This window comes from Lissotriton helveticus, chromosome 2_1, assembly GCF_964261635.1.
Source record: "Lissotriton helveticus chromosome 2_1, aLisHel1.1, whole genome shotgun sequence".
Taxonomy (NCBI): Eukaryota; Metazoa; Chordata; class Amphibia; order Caudata; family Salamandridae; genus Lissotriton; species Lissotriton helveticus.
In genome coordinates, this window is record NC_136059.1 from 678143424 (window position 1) to 678162487 (window position 19064).

The following is a 19064-nucleotide window of genomic DNA, read 5'->3' on the forward strand; positions in this document are numbered from 1 at the left end:
GCAAGAACTCCGGAAATAAAATACCCTGGCAGCTGTTGATGTTAAATATATATTTTCACCCAAATAAAAAGCTGAAAAAAGAAAAGTTTGTATGCTTGATCAATTTAATCAAGGTCTTACAGAAAAGTTATCAAAATTGTGAGTTGATAATCACAGGTGATTTTAATACCAACTTAATATGGAACAAGTCAAATAAGAGTTTGCGTCAAAAGGAAACAGAGGTTAAAGAATTTAGAAGCCATTTGGACACCTTAGGATTACATATTCTTAATGGGACAAGAAAGGAAGATCAACCGGCAAGGATCAGTTTTTTAAGTGGGAAGAACCAATCAAATATTGACTATACTATGGTCAGTAAAGAACTTTTCACCTTAGTGGACTCATTTTTCATACAATCCCGCCCGGAAAGTGACCATTTGCCGCAAATATTGACCATCAATGCAAAGCTGCTTGCGAAAGAGAATATATCTGCTCTAACAGCAATCCCGGTAACATACAATCTGAAAAAATTAAAATGGCGTGGTACGAATGTTACGCAAATAATGGATGCTGCTCAACAACTTATAACCAATGGTGGGGAGCAGTGTACTAAGTCACCAGGAGATTCTTGGGAACAATTAGGAAAGTTTCTTCCAAATAAATTTCCCGTCATACCGGGACGTCGAGGCCAATAAAATGAAATATATGAACCATGGTTCGATATCAAGCTGCGAAACCTGAAGAGGGAAATTACAAGAGAATCGAGAAAAGTATTTATGGCAGTAAGATCTGGAAAATCCGTTATAAACAACAATATTAAAGAAATGAAGAAACACTTTAAAGAGAAATGTAGAGTGGCAAAAAAGAAACGTATGGAAAAGATCTGGGAAAAATTACTCTGGGCCAGTAAATTACCAAACAGTTGTGACTTCTGGGGCATAATAAATAAGGTAACTAAGGGAACAGGAATGTCACAAAAAGCGGGAATAAGTAAGAAAAGTTGGGAAGTACATATACACAATGTATATAATAATATAACTCACGAGGTGTTGAAGAAATCAGAACCTGGGCCAGACACTCCGCAAGAGGATAAAAATACAACAATTGGCTTTGACCCCTTTTCAGGGAAAATATCACAACATGAAGGAACTTTAGTTCAGCTTAATAAGGTTCTATATGAAAATAGTTTACAGGATTTAATTTATAATGACTCAAACATTTTAATTGACAATAACCGGCTAAAAGAAATAATTAAAAAATTGAAAACAGAAGGAGCAGCAGGGCCTAATGGACTTCCGAATGCAATCTTTAAACACGATGTAGAATTTTGGGCAAATCTTTTCACTCCACTTTTTAATTATTTGTACATACAAAATAAGATCATTAACTCGTGGAAAGGGAGCATTTTTCATCCTAAATATAAAAACGGTAATCGCAATGAGCCTAGCAATTATAGGCTCATTGCTTTAATGGATGTTGACGCAAAACTCTATGCCTCCTGCTAATTATTACATCTACAGGACTGGATGGATGGGAAAGGTTTAATTCCCAAATATCAAACTGGTTTTAGGCAAGGAATGGGCACAAGCACAAACCTGTCAGCGATTGCACTCCTTACAGAGAAAGCAATTTTAAGGAAATCGGGTCTATTTGTATGTTATATAGATTTAAAATCGGCTTTTGACAGGGTTTCACGAGAAAGACTATGGTCAAAATTGAAAGGATGGGGGATACCGCAACAACGAATAAACTCTATAATATCCCTCCATAGTGAAACGTGGGCCCTGGTGAAGCTGGGAGATGGTAGCATATCATCAGCCAAGATAAATATAACAAATGGGCTGAAACAGGGGTGTGTCCTGGCACCAAGCCTTTTTAATTTGTACCTTGCAGACCTAGATAACCACTTGTCAAAAGTAAATGGCCATCCCCCGAAATTGACAGAGAATCACATACAGTATCTGCAATATGCAGATGATATAGTGGTCTTAAGCCAAACCCCTATTGGTTTGCAAAGAGTCATCGACCATCTGATTGTCTACCTAGACCAACAGGGGCTGGAGCTAAACAAGAAAAAAACAAAGGTGGTGCATTTAGTCGGCCCAAGACCTAAAAGAAAATTCAAGTGGTTCGCCAATTGTAAAGAAATAGAGGAAGTTGGTAGCTATAAGTATCTGGGTATCAATTTAGGGCGCGGCATGGCTTTCAAAGATCAAAAAAGTGCAAGAAGAGCAAAAGCCCAAACTTTAATTTTTGCATATAAACAGCTCCAATTAAAATTGAGTTGCCCATCTTACAGTCATCTTTTAAAAACAATGGCAGTGCAATTACTTCCTGCATTGGCTTACGGACTTGAAATATGGCATGGTCGGGAATCTGGAATTTTAAACGAATTACAAACGAAAGTGTACAAAGCCGTCTTTCATCTCTCTAGAGCAGCGTCGCCAGCACAGATACGCCTGGAATTTGGACTCCCAAATCAGAAATTCCAGAGGCAATCTTTCTTTGTGAAATTATGTTGGAAATTTCGCTCTTCGGAACACGGCACCCTGAATAATCTATGCTGGTCAGTAATAAAGGCCCAGTTTGATGAAAAAATCCTGTGTTCATGGGGTGAATACCTAAGAATAGCTCTCAAAGAACTGGGCATTCAAGAGGCATGGGATGGCAAGATGGAGAGGGTGGTGTTCAACAAAGTGTGCAACGGCTCCGCAAAACAATTATCTTTTTTAGAAGACAAAAACACAATGGTAAAAAGGCGACATTCCTGGACAGTGATAAATTCATATGTAAATGTAAAACCTCAAGCCTATCTAGCAGCTTATTTTAATTTATTCCTGAAAAAGAAGTTTATGCTCTATCGGTTTGGGGGATACGAAACAAAGGATTTGCAACCAAGTTGGAAAGGGAAATACGATAATGAAACTTGCAGATTATGTGGATATCACAAGGAGTCCCTTTGTCACATGATGTGTGTCTGTCCAGCAGTTGGTGAAGCAAGAAAAATGCTCTTAAAAACCATCTTAACAGAATTTAATATACGGACCTGCAGGCAGACCGTTACCTGTTGGGCAGGGGAGTCATCAAATATCTTAATCTGTAGAGGAGTAAAGCTTTTAAACATGATTGAATCAGGAAATATGGTTACTAATGAATTGTAAAATCTCGTATTTATCCAGACACCATGATGCACTTTATCGTGAATACGGTTACTAGATGAGTGGAATAATTTTTTCCTTTTGTATTTATTAAGATTAAATGATATATATTTTAATGTGAAATTGTCTTTTAACATACCTTGTAGTAAATTTTAAAGTGTTACATTTTATGGTTGTAAAAAACCAAATAAAGACTTCTAAAAATTGTAAAATATAGGAAATGCTTGGATTTGTAAATAATTCTTTTATCCCTTTTTTGCACATGCACTAATCACTTTAGAATAACCTGTGTTGCTATATTTGCTGCTAGTTATGTACTATTGTACTTTTCTAAGGATAGATATCTTGATCTGATTTTAACTTATGAACTTTTGAGATTGCTGTATTGTACTTTTGTGGTATATAAATTAAACCGAAATAAAGTTTTATTGAATTGAAATTGAATAATCAAAGATATCACTAGTTTCACTATGCAGGAATACCATGGAATTCCAAGATTTTCCCTAAAGAAAGCCTGATAAATATGTCATTACAACTGGAATTGGAAATGTTGTATCTGATTGCCATGCTCAGCCTATTCCAAGCCACTAATTTGTCAAAATCATTGTAATTTCCAGCTCATTGCCAAACACCGTTTCACGGAAGAAAGGAATAGGCACCTGCCTTTCTCATGTGAGGGATGGCAAGCATGCCAGTTGTGTGCCTCTACACTAGGATGGGGGATCCTGAAACAGGGTATCAAGGTCTGACCTTCGGGGTGAAGTGAGCAAAGCCCCCTGCAACAGCCCTAGCAGTGCTAAGAGCGCCGCAGGCAATTTGGTGCGCAAGTGGCAGTCAGACAGGTGGAGAACAACACAAGGCCACAAAGTGCATTTAAAGGGTTAATGATCAGTGTGACCTGCAATTCAGACTAATTCTCACAACTAGCTGTGATCTTCATAGATGTGCGAGTTGAGTGATCCACCTCCAAAAGTTACAGGCAACTTTGCAACATTCGCTCAACTGCAGGTGTGGGAGAGGTGGAAGGAAGGTACTGCCACCAGTTGAAGGCATACTGCGTGTGACAGGCCAGGATATTATCAGGCTTCCCCTCAACAATGTAAAACATGTTTTCAAGTGCTTGGACTGGCAGACCCACCCAATGGCACCAGGCGGGTAAGCAGCTTCCACAACAGTAGAGGGAGGCATCTCTGTCATCAGCCCTCCCAGGTGGGCACACAGATGTCCAAAGTTGGATCACTTTTGTCTTCAAACCATTGTGCACACACAAAGGACATGCTCACCCAGTGCCTGGCAAAAATGAAGTGTTGCCCAACCTGAACATGGCCCATCCTCTGCCTGTCACAACCACCAAAAGCCAGGGCTCAGTCCCTGCACATTGATAGTGAACTGCCTAGTGAGAAACCTGAATTGTGCAAAAATGCTTGGCCCCTAAACTACTCGTGGAGAAAAGCCATGTCCCTTCAAGCAACAAAGTCACTCAAACATCTGTGGAAGCATGAGCTGCCAGGGCACCTCCCCTCCTGACTCTTGAAGAATCAACCCAACCAGCAAGGATCACACCCGGGGGATTCATGCGAGTCAATGTCTCCATCGAGAGGAGCTAGCATCCCCTCAATGCGCTGGCTCTTACCCTTCCCAGGCTGACCAGGGTGAGCTATTTCTTGGTTTCTCAAAACCCAGATAAACAAGGATCAGGCCCAAATACTTTATGCAGCAGAGCATCTCAGGGCCAAGCACAGGAAGACACTGGAAATTGGTTCAATGGGATACTGCTGGGTGAGCATTAGAGGGCTATTCCAGGGGCCAGGCAGAGTTACCAATCTCTGGTAGTGTGGAAAGGTCTTGCTGGCTGCTGGTCAGAGCTATAACAGGCGCATGGGTTGTTACCCTGGGACTGTACAACTTTGCCGGCTCATGGTGCCACAAAGTGCCCCAGACAGGGATCTGCAGGCCTGAGGATGACTCATTAGCTCTGACAGGGTGTAAAGCTCAGATTGATCCTAGTTAGAGCTCGAGCAGACTCAGGAGGCATTTACCTGGGCTCCTTCACTGGCCCATGGTATCACAAAGTACCCAGGATAGTGTCCTGTAGGCCTGAAGTTGGTTCCTCTGCTTCAGCACAGCAGTGGCATATGCAAATCTTTAAGATTAAGCCATGCACATGGAAATACACACAGTTGGTAAAATGAAATGTTGACTGGATCATTAAATCATCTATATTTTTTTTTACTTCGTTATCTATGGGAATTCTAAAGCTAATATGTTCCGATGAGTGCAGACCTGCTGGGCATACTTATGAGTCCAAGACCTATCCAGACTCACCTGGCTAATTTGGTGACGCTAGAACACCTTAGCCAATCGCACGTTCCCACGATGATGATGCTACATTTGGGCATCTGCTCTATCAGCTTTCAGTGGTACTTTCTATGCCGACCACGGTGACCACAAGTAATGGGGAATTAATGTTCGATCCTGGAGAGGATACCTGAAAAACAGCTACCACATCCAAGGAGGACAACAACTGTGCAAATTATGCACTATGAATTTGATAAGGCAGTGACAAAAAATTACTTTAGGGGACTTTTTTGCGGCCCTATAATTATCATGAGAATACTTCAAATCCTTTAAAGACAGATAGATAGATAGATAGATAGATAGATAGATAGATAGATAGATAGATAGATAGATAGATAGATAGATAGATAGATTCTTTATTCTGTTATATATTTAACCATAAAAGATAAAAGACATGATAATCATTCAATAAAAAGCAAATACATAAAATCATGACTCATGATATAAAATACATAAAAACTGGTCGAACCTTCCTCAAATACAATTTTACAATGCATAGTGAATAAAAAGAGTCTCTGACTGTTCACAAATGGCAGTTAATCTGTAACAAAAAAAATCAGTAAAAACAAAAACATGCTTCCAGAAAGGAACTTACATCATGGCCAAGCACCTCATATCTTTACCACACAATTTAAAAAATGCCCCATGCATACACATGTACGGACATCTCTCAACATAGCAAGGAAGAGTATGGCTGGCCTCACCTGGCTAAATTTGGCCTCTTTCATGATCTGGGTCAGATACTTTTCCTTGAGGAAGAATAGTGACTACAGAACATAACAACATGCAACAGAGTCTGCTCTGAGGAACCATCACACCCACAGGGGCCTAAGCTTCCACCTATCACCAATCCTTTGGGAAAACTAACCAATGGAAGAAACACATTCATTCTAAATTAGCATAAGAGATGTTAATGATCAATGTTATTCACCCAGGTTAAATATGGTTGCAAAGAGCTAACTGCCAGTGTCAGGAAATAAGCCCATACTGATGGTTTCCGAGATTCGATTTCCTAAAGATTTTCCGATGGCTGCATTTAGAAATTTAGTTTAACTCATTAATAGTAATTTTAAATAATTCCTTCAGGGTGTTTAAATAGACTGGGACGACCCAAGGTTAAAAATGCAGACTTTATGTAATTCAGCCATGGGATGACCTTGTGGTTACCAAGGAAAAGAAAATCCTCAATAATCAACTTATGTAGGTTAGGCTCGTTCTTAAGCCAGATGGAAACCCAGATAAATAAAAGCCTAATTTTGAGATGTAACAGATGCCAAGTTCCTCATGTACTGTAAATGTGGATGTACCCAGTGGTACCCCTCTAAGAGCCTCCTGAGGAACTTGTTCACTTCCCGCTGGATCTGGTGACAATCCCCCAATCCCAAGAGGTCACTACCATAACTAACAGGTAAGACACACTTGGCCTTATATACCTTACTGCTCCACAAATCCTTATATACCTTTCTGCTTCACACGGTTTAGCCAGTGCTGACTTCGTTGAATAGAAGGAAGTGGCCCAGGAGGATGTATCATCAAATAAAACAATCAGATAATTAAAAGATGTCTCCTGTGCTATTCTGGCTTTCGGGCAGAAAAATGTGTGTCTTGCCCCAACATTATCATAAATGATTTAGCGGAATTTACTGATAAGTCCAGACCCTCCATAATGGATATGTAAGAATCCAAGAGGCGTTGGAGATATAGTGCCATCCTCCACATATAAAAGGACTGGAATTGCCAGAGAACCGACCCTGGGAGAGATTGCCCTCTGTACCCATTAAAGCCAGTTCCAAACCATTAACGTAGATGGTAAACAGAAATGGGGCCAGGATACATCCCTGGCAAGCTACACGGTAGATCGAAAAAACTCTTTGTGCAAGCGCCCTCACTTTAAATAGTTAAAAGATGATTCATTGATAGTGATGTAGCCGAAATCGCATTTTGTTTGTAGGGGTGTATTATGATTACATGCATAGAGCGCATCCGCATGTAATCTTTTGTGGTATTAACTTGAAGTGTTAGCATCTTGAAAAAATGTAATAACCTGAAGCGTGATATGTTTAGGCCAGTAAGTGGCAACATATGGGATTAACTGATAAAACGTAAGTGTAACTAGCAGAAAATATTAACTAGAAGAGCTTGTGTTGTGGTATTAATATCCATTCATGAATTTAAATCATTATTAATTGTGTCATTTTACATGTAGGTAAATGTATTTATTGAATGTGCCTTATTTCCTATGCAACCTCGTAAAGCCCATGGGCCATTTTTCTTATGCTAGCTGAATCTTGTGGGATTGAAATGGATTTCCCTGAAAAGCTCTTGCTTTAGAATGAATAGCTGAATTCATGTATGCTGTGGAATGTGTTATTTCTCACGTTTTGTGCTGCAGGTGGAAGAAGCACCCTTGATGCACTAGAATATTGCCTTTGTGTTATTAGTCAGACAAGGAGAGAAGGAGTTACATCGTAAACTCAAGCCTATGTGGGAGCATTGCTGAGTTTCACTCCAGAGAAGTCCTGGGAATCATGGTCAGCATGCTGCCAATCAGGAACACCATTATCCCGTGGAAAACTACCTCTGAGATCGTGTTCAGAGCAGATGATGTGACCAGCAAGGATTTGTGGGGGAAAAAACCTGTAATAATGCGATGTTAGAGTAGGGAAAGTGCCCACTTCTTCTCTGCCTTCGAAGAAGGGCATTTTAGAATGAGCGCTGTCTCTGTAGCTTTACGCTACATGACCCATTATTGTGGAGAGACTTCTTTGGGAGACTCCACAGACTGACACCTTTTGAAGATGCTTAAGAACGGATGTCATTGAAGTGTTAGAGTAGGGATAGATTAATGCTTTATATTCATCAACCTTCAATGCAGGTAAACTCGGACTCATGCTTTCTGATCCTCTGCATGCTGTCTGTTGAATTAGTTGTTTTGTTTATGTTGCACCACTTAAACTTGGTACATAGGTTTCTAACGTAGGTATCATTTTGAGGTGTCTCTATGCTCAGCTACCTTTGGCTGTGTAATAAATTAACTAAGCTCACGTAGTTGTCTGTAGTTACTATGTGTCAAGAGAATTTCCTGTTGAATTAGCTAGTAATAATAACAATTTTTCTCCCCTCTGATGGCGCGAGATTACCAGTTTAGGATATGTCTAAAATACCATACTCACATGGGCCCTTAACATACACACTTTAAACCGGTAATCTATTTTTCTGCCTATCAGTAGTTTATTTACTTTATTATAATATATATCTGTGCACCATGACTTACGAAATCATTCTCACTTTTAAGTCTAATTATTTTGGAAATTGGATCAGGAAGTTAGAATAATAGGTAGCGAATATTCAATTTACTTTTCTCATGAAATAACCACAGACTCTGAAAAGTTTGAACACTTTATCTATGCAATATTTTGTGAGTCAAATACTAATACAGAGCAGTTAATGACTTTTCAAGTAGAAAAATAATGTTCAAAGAAAAAATCTTTAGAGACTTTGCAAAATTACTTTTAGACATTGGTGCCTGGGAAGGGTAAGAAAGGGAAACGGTACAAAGATATACCACACAGATTTATATTTGCCAAGAATGGTGCGAGGACCAACCCCTGTCGAAGGGCTGGGTAGAAAAAGGGCACCTGACTAATCAGGTGCCAACAGGTCAGGCCAGGTGCAGGACAGGACAGGTAACCTCCGCTAAGTGCAACTCCAGCGTCACACCCCTCTCTGCAGCTACTCTTGTCCCCCTTCTAAATGACAGAGTCTTCTCCCAAATCTTCTTTCAGACTGCTCAACCAGCCCTCTGAAGTCTGCGACATCAACGATCTCCTTCCGCATACGTTGAGTCAGTGACAGGTCTGTGACAAGTTGGACAATACTACATGAAATACCATATGCCAGTGGTAAATGATGATAGGTTACTCCTTCTGCTACTGATATTGGTAACTACATACATATATACAGAGCAATCACTACCTTCCATTGTTTCTACATAATATACTAGCAGATTAGCAAAAACATTTAAATCTGTCTCATTTCTATTTATACTGAGGTGAAATTCTGTGTCATCTGGTGCTTCTAATTCTACTCTGCCTTGCTTAAGGTTAGCTACCTTTCCATATATACTCGTGTCATTCTGTTTATTTCCAGTCATTAAATAAGGTATTGCTATTGTCAGTCCTAACCATGCTGTGAGTAGTATCAATGTACTACATAGGCATATTCTACAACGTCTTTATACAATTTCTTTTCAGTTTTCCAGCAGCTCTATTATCAGCCATTTCTGACTATGGAGACTTTAACCCCTCTTTGTAACTTTTACACAGAATATAAATTGTGAACTAAATATTCAAGTTGGTCTCACATCTTCGTCAATTTGATCAGCAATTAATTCTTTATCACTGTCTCCACATTTGGGACCCTTGAATTTGTTATTCATTCTTTTTAAACATGGACTTCTCCTTTTTGGTTTCTCTGTGGATGGTCCAGACTGACTTTTTACTTCATCTACTTGGTCTGGTTCTTCATTTATTGTTTTAAGGCGATATTTCAGTCTCTTGATAATACTAGGCCAAGTATCACCTTTTCTGAGTCTTTTAGCTGGCACTGTGCTTTTATGTTCTTCAAGTGTCCTTTTGTTTTTATTCATTTGTGGCACACATTGATTTTTCTCGTCTTCAGATTCCCTCTCTATATGACTTGGGCCAGGGCTTATTACCTTTGCCGTTTCTGCCTGGATATGTTCTTCTATACTAATCTGACCCTGTTCAGGAATATGTTTGCTTTGACTTTGGCTTTGTTCTCCTTTTTCTTCCTGAACTTGTTTTTCATTACCTATCGGGTCCTGCTCAGGTCTTTCCATTTCTTGATTGTCTTCTGCCTGGGCGTTTTCTCTAGTGTCTATCTGTTTCTATTTTCTTCTGTCTGAGTACATTGCTCTTTCCTTATCTGGTCCTTCTCAGCTTTGATATTGGCTTTTGTTTCTGTAATCTGAGTGTGTTCTTCTATTCCTATCTCATCCTCACTATCACTCTCTCTGTCTAAAGAAGTTTGGCTTCTTGTTCTCACTGTTATTTCGCATATATCTACTATTGGAATCCAATCATCCTGACTGGTGCTTGGTTGTTCGTCATCAGCTACTTCAGGATCAATCTCTTGAGATCCTTCAGCTGCACAACCTTCAGCCTCTGCTTCATCAGGTTCTGTTACTCTTTTGGTGTGGCTCGCATGAATCCAATTAGGTAAACCTGCACGCTTTACAGCTGTGGTGGTAACCAATATGACTTGATGTGGTTTTCCCCACTGTGGGGGTCGTTCGGTAGACCAAAAAGAATCATACTGGGACTTATTTCCAACTGTTGATGCAGCACATCTTCCAAACAGGCACATATCTCAATCCAGTACTGCTTAATTCTTGGACTTTCCGCAAACATATGGATATCATCCGCTGCAGGGAACTTACACCTGGGCCAATTATATTCCTTCCCAGTAGCTTTAGATATTTTTTTTGGAGACCAATATACTCTATAGGCCGTATACAAATGGTTCCTCCTGAGTGCGGCTGTTTTAACTACTGCCTGCTACATAGAAAAAGAATAAAGCCATAAATTAAGCATTTCCTGTTCTCTGCCTCTAAATTCATCACCCCAGAGTCTTATGACTTCAAGTTCACCATCCTCGCCAGCTTCCAACCGAGCCCAATACCAAAAGGAAACTTCCCTTTTCCAAATGCTTGTTCTAGAAACTAAATCAAACTTCCAGTTAGCTTCGTCTTTGCCCCAGGTCTGCGTTGCCCGCCAAGAGGATAACTGATAAAACTTAAACCTTGTGAGTGTCCCTTGAGTTAGACTGCTTAGTGACTCCCAACTTATTAACATCACATCCTTTTGCAGATCTCCACAGAATCTAATACCAGCCAATTTAAGTGGTTGACAAAGTTGATCTTGTAAGTATTCCTGGGTCCCGGGAGAGTCCCAAATTGGAGCCTGTGCTGCATAGTACGGAATTTTCATTCTTCTCCTAATATGCATCCAAGTATTTAATGCCGCATCACAGAATCTTTAGTAAACTTTTTTATAGAACTTCCGGTCTCCGAACTTATAGAGAAAGTACTCCTGCCCTTGCTCCACATCTTGTAACATTGCCTTAAACAATAAACCTAATGATGAGGAATCAGTATTGTTGACCAAAATTCAATTTTTTTTTAAATGAAAGGCGTAACAGTAAGTGAGTAGGTCCAGTAACGCTAACCCTCCCACAGTAAGACCTCTCATTAGCTTTTTCCACACTATCCTGGGACATTTTGTAGCCCAAATGAAGGTGCCGATTTCACCCTGTAATTTAGCGATATCCTTAATGCTAAAAGATAATGGAACAGAGTTATATAGGAAGGTTATTTTTGGCACAATTATCATTTTAACAAGGTTAACCCTCCTGTAGATTTTTAGGGGGAGGTTTGCACATCGTGTTAAAAGACTGACAACCTCTTTGGAGACCCTCTTCCAGTTAATTTTGGGAATGTCTTCTAGATTCTGAGCCAAGTGAACACCAAGGTACCTCATTTGGCTCTTTGCCCCCTGACTTCCATAAACTTAATTCCATTCCATTATTTCGGTATTTTCCTTATTAATTGTATATCCTGACACTTCTCCAAATTTTTCTGCCCTCTCAAACAACCTGGGTATAGCTTCTGCTGGATTTGATGTAAACAGAAGCAGGGAATCTTCATAAAGAGCAAGTTTTAACTCTAACTCTGCAATTTTAAAGGGGTGAATGGCTGGATTTGCCCTGAGCCCACAAACAAACGATTCAGTGTACAGGTAGAATAACAGTGGTGACAAGGGGCACCCCTGCCTAGTGCTTCTTGAAATACTAAACCAATCTGTCAGTGCTCCATTAACTAAAATGTTTGCTTTCTGGTTGAGGTAAAGACACTTCACAGCCTGCACAAAGTTGCTTGGAAAACCAAAGCTTTGTAATATTTCCCAAAGATATATCCAGTTCACCTGGTCAAATGCCTTTGCGGCTTCTATTGCAAATATCATAAGAGGGGCCTTCTTTACCACAGCTACATCAATTGCCCCCATTACCTGAAAGGTGAGCTCATTTAACTGTCTCCTGGGTATGAACCCTCTCTGATCCGGGTGGACTATGAACTTAATGACTTTAGCCACCCTAGCTGCCAATATTCCTGCAAAAACCTAATGATCAGAATTTAATAGGGATATTGGTCTGTAAGACTCAATCTACTGAGGATCTTTGTTTGGTTTTAAGATCAGGGTCACTGTTGCTTCTGCCCATGAACTTGGAGTGCCTTCTCCCTCCATGTATATTTTATTATACAGATTTTTTAAGATTGACACTACCTTGTCCAACATACCTAGGTATACCTCAATTGGAAGCCCATCTGGGCCGGCTGCTTTGCCACAGGCCATTTTTTTGCATTGTACTCTGACCTCTTCTTCCGTTATACTTGCTTGCAAAAATAGCCTATATTCTTCTGTCAGCTGAGGGAGAGTTATTAACTTTAGCCATTCCTTGGCTCCCTCAAGTCCTCATACAATATCTTCCTCACACTGGTCATTCATGAAAGATCTGGCCTCCGCCCAAATTTTGTCATCCTCATATAGCAACACTCCTGTCCTTCTTTGAATTAGATTCTTTATCAGGTTCCTTGCCCTATCAGTCTTTGCCTTCCAAGCTGAAAGAGAGCTGCATTTCTCGCCATAAGCAAAATGCTGGACATTACTAGCATTCCACTTATCCTTTAGTTTCTTATCTAGATTGGCCTGAAATTGTGCCTGTAGACCCTCCAGCTCTTTTTCCAAACACAGCACTGAACTCTGGGTCGCCAAAGATGCCTTCTGTAGATCTATTTTTTTTTCCTTTATCTTATTCGCTTCGTCTTTTTTTATAAGTTTCCTCTTACTGATCATTATGGAACTGAGAAACCCTCTTAAGTAGGTGTCAGAACCCCAAGTTTCCAGATCGGTGTGCTAACACGGTCTGGCGGAAACAGTAAACAAGATCATTTTCAGGGGAAACTATGGACTGAACTAGTTCGCCAATGGTACTTAAGGATGGCCACTGACGCATTGCGGAGTCAGCGGTCTAGTCTTTCATCGCAGTAATCATAGAATGCTGGTGAAGCGCGCGAGTGCGGAGAACTGCGCACTTCACCTGATTCCCTGCCTGAGGTGGAACGTTTTTCGTGTTCGGAATTCTGAGAGACCCGAGTTAGCCTTACCCTTCAGGAAGGCCCTTAGTATAGGTTCCCAGTTTTAAGCTTAACCATATTCCGCTATTATTTCCCTTCCCCTGTCCCCCTTTTGGTATCCCGCACTCGCTTTCCCTAACCTTCCCAAAAGAACCGTGCCATTCAGTCTGTCGGCATTCTTGAGACCTCTAGTGGCGAAGAGTTGAATTGCTCCGAGGTAGTTTTCGGCTGGTAACCGCGGAGCCAGGCGAAACTTCGGGAACGGAGCTGAGAAGTGAAAGAAAAGAAGACGACAAAGCTAAGTATTCCACTGGGTTACTAGCCCAAGTCACAGTGAAATAATGTAATTGAGTAGATAAAGCCTTACCTGAAATATTGTAGTCTTTGAATATCGAATGTCATCTCCTGAGAGCTCCATCTACAAAAGACCTAACAAAAGAAGTTCGAGTTATAAGGACAACACAGACCCCAGCATAAGACAACTCAGCAAAACGAATTAAGTGAGTTTAATAAGTCCCATAAATTAGTACAGGAGATAATTAAAAGGAGAGTTAAGACTAACCATATTATAAATCTCATTCTAGCGCAGAACAAATCTTACAAGAATAAAAGAAGAAAACTAACAGGCATCACAGAGTTAGACCACACACAAGAGAAAACAAAGTAAGTTGAGGAAGCTAATAATTAGGGAAAGGACAGGGATAGAGAAGGCACACAATATTAAGTGAGTTTGTGTTTTTACAGGAAGAATAATTGGTGAAGCCTGTAAGCACTTACATCTTGTGAAGAACGTAGAAAATAGAAGAGCAACAGAGTTCTGGAATGGCAATGGTAGGAAAGTAAAAGAATAGATTAGAGTGTTAGAGTACATGGGTGGGTTACAGGAGAGTTATTAAAGTATTGTAAAATTCTTGCAGGTATTCTTCAAACTGAAGTCTGCTGGACGGGCTGCGAGAAGAACCACCAGAACTCTCTCTCTTCTCTCTTTTATTATTTTATCCACTTCCCCCTTCCCGCTGAAGTAGCATACTGGGAGACTTGTGGGTTCAAGCTCCCGGTTGCTGCTTGGTGGGATTTGGGAGCTAGCATCTCTGTTCCTGTGTACAAATATAAAAGTACTTAAGAGTCTGACAGAGTGAAGTGCCCATGTTGCACCTTACACCCGAACAGAGATGGCCGAGGGGATAGATTTGCAGAGCCTTGGAACTATTTTAGATACCATACAGAAGAAGTTGAGCGCAGTCAGGGAGGAGAACCAAAATCTTAGATTAGAGGTTGTAAATTCTAGAAAAGAAACTGCGGAGCTGGCTCACCGACTGAGACAACCATTTGGTTCTGGGCTTGGTGGGCAAACCTCTGAGGCAACAAGCGCTAATAGAGTGACCTCTCATGTTATTCACTCTTTGTCGCCAGTTATTCCCTTAGCCGCACCAGAGCGTTTTAGTGGAGACCCACAGAAGGCGCAAATATTTATCACACAATGCTCACTACACTTTATGTGCCGCCCTTTGATTTTTCCAGATGCGCAGTCTAGAGTCGCCTTTGTATTGTCGTATCTGAGCGGTGACGCAGCGTCTTGGTCTTTACCGTTAATCACCAAAGATGACCCGATATTAAGAAATTATGAAAATTTCAAGGAAGAATTTCTTCGAATTTTTGATAGACGTCGAATCTCCCAAGCTGTGGACAACGAACTACTCGACCTGAAACTAGGAAACCGAGACGTGGTCTCATATCTGGCCCAATTCAATAAGCTAGTCGTTGAAACGAACTGGCCGGAGAGCAAGAGGGCAGCAGTTTTCTATCGCGGACTTAAGGATGAATTAAAAGATGTGTTGGCTGGGATACCTAACAGACCTACAGAAGTATCGGCGTTAGTCGACCTGGTCTTGGAGATAGATTTTCGGCAAGGTGAGAGGAAGGGTGAAAGAAGAAAAGATTATAGACCGACAGTTCCTCGATTTAATAGGGTCAGATCGGAAGGAGGCAGAAGCTATGAAGGTCAACAGGGAACCGAACCGATGCAAATTGGAACAATCCGCGGCCCTCTCACCAAAGAAGAGAAGGAAAAGAGAAGAGCCGGCAATCTATGCATGTATTGCGGATCAAGCGGTCACTTTGTTAGAAACTGTCCAAAAAAGCCCAAGACAATGTACAAGCCGAAGGAAAACTAGAAGCACCACCTGTTGTCGGAGTTGAACTGGTGGATGCGACTCAGAAGAAAACTCCCGAAGAACATCAAATAGCGAACACCTTACAATCAGCAGCCCCTCATTTAATCTTACCTATGGAGGTGCGATTTCGAGACATCACATTAGTTGGTGTATCTGTAATGATAGATTCTGGGGCGACTGGAAATTTTTGTGATATAACATTTGCAAGAGAAATGGGAATCCAATTTATTAAAAAATCCAAGAGTGAACCAGTCAGAGCCGTAGATGGGACAAACCTGTCATCCGGTCCCATAGTAAACCACACGGAATCGATCCATTTAATCTCTAATGAAGGACATGAGGAGGGAATTCAGTTTGATTTGATTGATGCTCCCCAATTCCAGCTGATACTAGGACTTCCTTGGCTCACTGAGCATAACCCAACAATTAACTGGAGTACTAGGACCATTCGGATGGAGTCTAGCTATTGTCGGGAAAACTGTTTTGGAGTACCGGAAAAGGAGCAAGAAACAAATCCTGCACACTCATTGTGTCTAGCTGGAGAGTCGGTCTGTGTGATTCACATCCAGGAGATTCCGGAAGAATATCAGGAATATGAGGAGGTGTTCAATGAAGTTGAGGCGGAACAACTTCCTCCACATCGAACCTACGACTGCAAGATCGAGTTAGAACCAGGCTCGAATTTGCCTTGTAGTCGAGTTTACGCCCTTACAGAGAAAGAACAACAGCACCTTCGGGAATATCTTGACAAGTATTTAGCCAACGGGTTCATCCGACCCTCTCAATCCCCAGTCTCTTCGCCTTTGTTCTTTGTGCCGAAGAAGGAGGGGGATTTGAGAACCTGTATTGACTATAGAGCCATCAATAAGATCACTAAAAAGAACCGATATCCGTTACCACTCATATCGGTGTTATTGGATCAATTAAAAGGAGCCAAGATTTATACAAAATTGGACCTGAGAGGGGCATACCATCTAGTGAGAATGAAAGAGGGCGATGAGTGGAAAACAGCCTTTCGGACAAAGTTCGGACTATTTGAATATCAAGTTATGCCCTATGGCCTCTGCAACGCCCCGGCTGCTTTCCAATATTTCATTAACTATGTGTTGAAAGAGTTTATCGATCAGTGCGCAATCGTGTACATAGACGACATACTGATTTACTCTGAAGACGAAGGGAGGCATCGAGACCAAGTCAGAGGAGTGTTACAGAAGCTAAGAGAAAACAGACTATTCGTAAAACTAGAGAAATGTGCCTTCAATGTCAACCAAGTAGAATTCCTGGGTTTCATCATTTCACCAACAGGAATCCACATGGACCAGAAGAAAATCGAAGCGGTGATGGATTGGAAGCCTCCAGAGAGTGTGAAAGAAGTCCAAAGTTTTATTGGATTCGCCAATTTCTACCGAAGGTTCATCAGTGAATTCTCACATAAGATTCTACCTCTTACCCGATTGTTGAAAAAGGGGTTTAAGTTTGAGTGGACTGACGATGCGGAGTCTGCCTTCCAGTCCCTAAAGAAAAGTTTTACGACAGCCCCGATCCTACAACATGCAGATCCAGCTGAGCCTTTCTATGTGGAGACGGACGCCTCGGATCAAGCTGTTGGAGGAGTCTTGTCTCAGAGAAATAAGTTAACGGGCCAGTTGCACCCGGTAGCCTATAGATCGAGAAAATTAACCTCGGCAGAAGTAAACTACACAATAACCGAGAAGGAACTATTGGCTATAAAAGACGCCTTCAAGGAGTGGCGACATCATTTAATGGGAGCGCAACATCAAGTAACAGTGTTCACCGACCACCGTATTCTGAAGTTTTTGAAAACGGCCAGAACCCTCACCCCAAGACAGTTACGTTGGTCATTGTATTTTGCCGAATACGACTTCGTGATAACTTTTCGACCAGGAGCACAAAACGGAAAAGCAGATGCCTTATCCAGGTTAGGCACAGAGAACCAGAAAACTCCCTTAGAGAATCAGTTAATCATTCCAAGTGAGAGAATAATTGGAGCAATCTCATCTATCCACCTTGAACGAGGAATTTTAGAAGCAATGGATTCAGAGGCAATACAGAATTGGGCACGAGAAGGAGAAGACAGAAGGATTCTTCATCAGTTGCCTTATTTTCAAGAAAAACTGTATGTTCCTACTAAAGAACTGCAACAACAAGTTATAGAAGAATGCCATGATGCAAAATTAGCAGGTCATAAAGGTGAGGTAAAGACCAAAGAACTGATTAAGCGACACTATTGGTGGCCTAATATGTCCAAGGGTATTGAGAAATACGTGAAAACCTGTGAGATTTGCGCTCGGGGAAAATCAGAACGGCAGGAACCAAAAGGTTTACTCATGCCCTTACCAACACCACCATACCCATGGCACACAGTTACCTTAGACCTTATCACTGATTTGCCACTTAGTCAGGGTCACAACACCATACTGGTAATGGTTGATTCCCTTAGTAAAATGGCACACTTCTTGGCGCTAAAAGGGGTACCAACGGCTAAGCAGTTGGCTGCTCATTTTAGCAGTCAGGTAGTGAAAATACACGGAATTCCAAAGGTGGTGATATCCGACAGAGGCCCACAGTTCATTTCGCATTTCTGGAAATCTTTCATGAAAGGGTTGGGAAGCGAAGCTCGATTTTCCACCAGTTACCACCCGCAGACTGATGGTCAAACCGAGAGGGTGAATTAGGAGCTAGAACAATATTTGAGGTTATTCCTTCTCAAACAGGAAGGGAATTGGTCAGATTACTTATGGGCAGCAGAGTTTGCACACAATAATCCTAAGAATGTCTCCACAGGTTATTCCCCTTTTTACATGAACTACGGGAGACATCCAAACTCCACCATTAGGCAAACTGATCTTTCTGTCCCAGCTGTTGAGGAGATAGTTACCCATTTAGATCAGGTACACCAGAGTGCTAAAGAAAATTTAGAATCGGCAAAAAGGAAATACAAGAGTTATGCAGACCAGAAAAGAAGAGTGGGCCCCCTCTTGGAGATAGGAGATCATGTTTGGCTAAGCACAAAGAACTTGAGGTTAAAAGTCAACCGGAAGTTTCAACCAAGGATCATTGGTCCATGCCCTGTGGAAGAAAAAATCAATCCAGTAACCTTTCGACTTACCTTGCCACCCAAATTGAAGGTTCACCCGATCCTTCATATCTCCCTGCTGA

At 41.1% G+C, this 19064-nt stretch overlaps 1 pseudogene; it reads right to left on the reverse strand.

Annotated features, from left to right (window-relative positions):
* Window positions 1-3965: 3965 nt before the first annotated feature.
* On the reverse strand, window positions 3966-4112 carry LOC144820934 (5.8S ribosomal RNA; annotated as a pseudogene).
* Window positions 4113-19064: the final 14952 nt, after the last annotated feature.